The sequence below is a fragment of the Oncorhynchus mykiss genome, chromosome 2, assembly GCF_013265735.2.
Source record: "Oncorhynchus mykiss isolate Arlee chromosome 2, USDA_OmykA_1.1, whole genome shotgun sequence".
NCBI lineage: Eukaryota > Metazoa > Chordata > Actinopteri > Salmoniformes > Salmonidae > Oncorhynchus > Oncorhynchus mykiss.
Genome location: NC_048566.1, coordinates 19,386,170 through 19,392,308, shown reverse-complemented (window position 1 = coordinate 19,392,308; position 6,139 = coordinate 19,386,170).

The window sequence follows — 6,139 nt, the reverse complement described above, 5'->3', positions numbered from 1 at the left end:
ACAATAAAATACACATAATTATACAAAACTATACATGAAAAGCAAAAAACAATCACAAAAAAACAGACACATTTTTCCGTAAAAAGGTCCCTTAACAACTGTCTGAAATGCCCTAAAGACACACATTCCACACACAAGGTGCAAATTAAATAGAGACATTAGTTTGGAGGTAACAGGCTCCTGAGTGGGGCAGCGGTCTAAGGCACTGCATCTCAGTGCAAGAGGCATCACAGTCCCTGGTTCGAATTCAGGCTGTATCACATCCGGTCATGATTGGGAGTCCCATAGGGCGGTGCACAATTGGCCCAGCGTCGTCGTAGGCGTAGGCTGTCATTGTAAATAAGAATTTATTTTTAACTGACTTGCCTGGTTAAATAAAAAATTATGCAGACTATTACAGAAGTTTTACCTAAACAATACTGTACAGCCAGATAACATTCAAGTATATTCAGGGAGATTTCTGCAGCCTGTATGTGACCTGTCATTGTGGTGGAAATGTATTAACTATGAGTGTTTAAATTAAAGAGAGCATCATTATCACACACTACTGTTAGTGGACAGTGACCATGAATGTGTAACTACAATCTAGAGGTGCCGACAGTAGATAGAGTAGATACTAACTATATACAGTAGATACTAACTAGAAACAGTTGATACTAATGATGTACAGTAGATAGTAACTAGGTACAGTACATACTAACTATATACAGTATATACAGTAGATACTAACTATATACAGTAGATACTAACTTGAAATAGTACATACAGTAGAAACAATAGATACTAACGAGATACAGTACAAAGTAACTAGATACAGTAGATACTAAAGAGATACAGTAGATAGTAACCAGATACAGTAGATACTAACCAGATGCAGTAGATACTAAAGAGATACAGTAGATACTAGCTAGATACAGTAGATACTAAAGAGATACAGGATATACAGTAGATACTAAAGAGATACAGTAGATACTAAAGAGATACAGTAGATACTAACTAGATACAGTAGATACAGTAGATACTAACCAGATACAGTAGATACTAACTAGATTCAGTAGATACTAACTAGATACAGTAGATAGTAACTAGATACAGAAGATACAGTAGATAGTAACTAGATTCAGTAGATACTAACTAGATACAGTATATACTAACCAGATACAGTAGATACAGTAGATAGTAACCAGATACAGTAGATACTAACTAGATACAGTAGATACAGTAGATACTAACCAGATACAGTAGATACTAACTAGATTCAGTAGATACTAACTAGATACAGTAGATAGTAACTAGATACAGAAGATACAGTAGATAGTAACCAGATTCAGTAGATACTAACTAGATACAGTATATACTAACCAGATACAGTATACAGTGCCTTGCGAAAGTATTCGGCCCCCTTGAACTTTGCGACCTTTTGCCACATTTCAGGCTTCAAACATAAAGATATAAAACTGTATTTTTTTGTGAAGAATCAACAACAAGTGGGACACAATCATGAAGTGGAACGACATTTATTGGATATTTCAAACTTTTTTAACAAATCAAAAACGGAAAAATTGGGCGTGCAAAATTATTCAGCCCCCTTAAGTTAATACTTTTTAGCGCCACCTTTTGCTGCGATTACAGCTGTAAGTCACTTGGGGTATGTCTCTATCAGTTTTGCACATCGAGAGACTGACATTTTTTCCCATTCCTCCTTGCAAAACAGCTCGAGTGAGGTTGGATGGAGAGCATTTGTGAACAGCAGTTTTCAGTTCTTTCCACAGATTCTCGATTGGATTCAGGTCTGGACTTTGACTTGGCCATTCTAACACCTGGATATGTTTATTTTTGAACCATTCCATTGTAGATTTTGCTTGTTGGAAGATTGTCTTGTTGGAAGACAAATCTCCGTCCCAGTCTCAGGTCTTTTGCAGACTCCATCAGGTTTTCTTCCAGAATGGTCCTGTATTTGGCTCCATCCATCTTCCCATCAATTTTAACCATCTTCCCTGTCCCTGCTGAAGAAAAGCAGGCCCAAACCATGATGCTGCCACCACCATGTTTGACAGTGGGGATGGTGTGTTCAGGGTGATAAGCTGTGTTGCTTTTACGCCAAACATAACGTTTTGCATTGTTGCCAAAAAGTTCAATTTTGGTTTCATCTGACCAGAGCACCTTCTTCCACATATTTGGTGTGTCTCCCAGGTGGCTTGTGGCAAACTTTAAACGACACTTTTTATGGATATCTTTAAGAAATGGCTTTCTTCTTGCCACTCTTCCATAAAGGCCAGATTTGTGCAATATACGACTGATTGTTGTCCTATGGACAGAGTCTCCCACCTCAGCTGTAGATCTCTGCAGTTTATCCAGAGTGATCATGGGCCTCTTGGCTGCATCTCTGATCAGTCTTCTCCTTGTATGAGCTGAAAGTTTAGAGGGACGGCCAGGTCTTGGTAGATTTGCAGTGGTCTGATACTCCTTCCATTTCAATATTATCGCTTGCACAGTGCTCCTTGGGATGTTTAAAGCTTGGGAAATCTTTTTGTATCCAAATCCGGCTTTAAACTTCTTCACAACAGTATCTCGGACCTGCCTGGTGTGTTCCTTGTTCTTCATGATGCTCTCTGCGCTTTTAACGGACCTCTGAGACTATCACAGTGCAGGTGCATTTATACGGAGACTTGATTACACACGGGTGGATTGTATTTATCTTCATTAGTCATTTAGGTCAACATTGGATCATTCAGAGATCCTTATTGAACTTCTGGAGAGAGTTTGCAGCACTGAAAGTAAAGGGGCTGAATAATTTTGCACGCCCAATTTTTCAGTTTTTGATTTATTAAAAAAGTTTGATATATCCAATAAATGTCGTTCCACTTCATGATTGTGTCCCACTTGTTGTTGATTCGTCATAAAAAAAATACAGTTTTATATCTTTATGTTTGAAGCCTGAAATGTGGCAAAAGGTCGCAAAGTTCAAGGGGGCCGAATACTTTCGCAAGGCACTGTATACTAACCAGATACAGTAGATACTAACTAGATACAGTATGTACTAACCAGATACAGTAGATACTAACTAGATACAGTATATACTAACCAGATACAGTAGATACTAAAGATAAACAGTAGATACTGGCTAGATACAGTTGAGATGAGATACGGTAGATAGTAACTAGGTACAGTACATACTAACTATATACAGTAGATACTAACTAGATGCAGTAGACACTAACCAGATACAGTAGATACTAACTAGATTCAGTAGATACTAACTAGATACAGTATATACTAACCGGATACAGTAGATACTAACTAGATACTGTAGATAATAACGAGATACAGTAGATACTAACGAGATACAGTAGATTCTAACTAGATACAGTAGATACTAACCAGAAACAGTAGATACTAACTAGATACAGTAGATACAGTAGATACTAACCAGATACAGTAGATACTAACCAGATACAGTAGATACAGTAGATACTAACCAGATACAGTAGATACAGTAGATACTAACCAGATACAGTAGATACTAACCAGATACAGTAGATACAGTAGATACTAACCAGATACAGTAGATACTAACCAGATACAGTAGATACAGTAGATACTAACCAGATACAGTAGATACTAACCAGATACAGTAGATACAGTAGATACTAACCAGATACAGTAGATACTAACGAGATACAGTAGATACTAACCAGATACAGTAGATACAGTAGATACTAACCAGATACAGTAGATACTAACGAGATACAGTAGATACTAACCAGATACAGTAGATACTAACCAGATACAGTAGATACAGTAGATACTAACCAGATACAGTAGATACTAACGAGATACAGTAGATACTAACTAGATACAGTAGATACAGTAGATACTAACGAGATACAGTAGATAGTAACTAGATACAATAGATACTAAGTACATACACTAGATACTAACCAGAGACAGTAGACACAGTAGATACAGAAGATACTAACTAGATACAGTAGATACTAACTAGATACAGTAGATACTAACCAGATACAGTAGATACTAACCGGATACAGTAGACACAGTAGATACAGAAGATACTAACTAGATACAGTCGATACTAACTAGATTCAGTAGATACTAACTAGATACAGTATATACTAACCGGATACAGTAGATACTAACTAGATACTGTAGATAATAACGAGATACAGTAGATACTAACGAGATACAGTAGATACTAACCAGAAACAGTAGATACTAACTAGATTCAGTAGATACTAACTAGATACAGTAGATACTAACTAGATACAGTAGATACTAACTAGATACAGTATATACTAACTAGATACTGTAGATACTAAGTACATACAGTAGATACTAACCAGATACAGTAGATAATAACAAGATACAGTAGATACTAATGAGATACAGTAGATAGTAACTAGATACAGTAGATACTAAGTACATACACTAGATACTAACCAGAGACAGTAGACACAGTAGATTCAGTAGATACTAACTAGATTCAGTAGATACTAAGTACATACAGTAGATACTAAAAAGATACAGTAGATAATAACAAGATACAGTAGATACTAACGAGATACAGTAGATAGTAACTAGATACAGTAGATACTAAGTACATACACTAGATACTAACCAGAGACAGTAGACACAGTAGATACAGAAGATACTAACTAGATACAGTAGATACTAACTAGATACAGTAGATACTAACCAGATACAGTAGATACTAACTAGATACAGTTGATACTAACTAGATACGGTAGATACTAACTAGATACAGTAGATAGTAACTAGATATGGTGATACTAACTAGATACAGTAGATACAGTAGATCGTAACCAGATAAGGTAGATACTAACTAGATACAGTAGATACTAACTAGATACAGTAGATACTAACTACATACAGTAGATACTAACTAGATACAGTAGATAGGAATGGAAATATAGCCCACTGTAACCTGCTGTCTCCCTCCCTCCTCTCCGTCTTACCCCCTCCCTTTTCTCCTGTGGTCTCTGTCCCCCGTTCTATATTTAGATGGCTGGTGGAGGAATCCTATATTTTTAGGAGAGATATCAATAGACTGCTGCACACTCTGACCTCATGGGGGGAGAGTGAGAGTGAGAGTGAGGGAGAGAGAGAGAGAGAGAGAGAGAGAGAGAGAGAGAGAGAGAGTGAGAGTGAGAGTGAGGGAGAGAGAGAGAGAGAGAGAGAGAGAGAGAGAGGGGGGAGGAGAGATAGAGGGAGGGGGAGATGGATGGAGGGGAGAAAGAGAGGAGAGATGGGGTGGATGAAGAGAACAGCTATGGAGAAAATGAGAGAGTGAGCAGAGAGAGCGGGTGATGGAGAGACAAGAGAAAGGTGAAAAATAGCTAGGAAAAGAGAGAGCGAGAGATGAGGAAGGTTATGTCAGAAATTCAGAATGATTGACTGACCCAAGATAAGTGCAAAGTGGGTATAGGCTTCATATATAAAAGCTACCCACACAGAAACACATTCAGGAATGTCAGTTTGAATGATGAGATCAGATGTATTCTCACAGATCATTGGTGTGGTCATTACACATTAAATACATATCTATCATAAAACTACAGCTAGAACACACACAATCTATCATCATAGGAACATAAACCAGAAAGGCTTGTGTGAAACACAGTGGGTCATTTCGACAGGGTGAAGGAGACAAGACACTAATTATCTTCTGAAGAATTAAAGGAGGAAGATAAAGAAAGAGTGAAAGTGGTTCAGCACTGCAGCCAAGCAGAGAGAGAGCTAGTGAGGTGGTGGGGGGCAGAGAAAGAGAGAGCTAGTGAGGTGGTGGGAGGCAGAGAAAGAGAGAGCTAGTGAGGTGGTGGGGGGCAGAGAAAGAGAGAGCAGGTGAGGAGGTGGGAGGCAGAGAAAGAGAGAGCTAGGGAGGTGGTGGGAGGCAAAGAAAGAGAGAGCTAGTGAGGAGGTGGGAGGCAGAGAAAGAGAGAGCAGGTGAGGAGGTGGGAGGCAGAGAAAGAGAGAGCTAGTGAGGTGGTGGGCGGCAGAGAAAGAGAGCGCAGGTGAGGAGTTGGGAGGCAGAGAAAGAGAGAGCTAGTGAGGAGGTGGGAGGCAGAGAAAGAGAGAGCTAGTGAGGTGGTGGGGGGCAGAG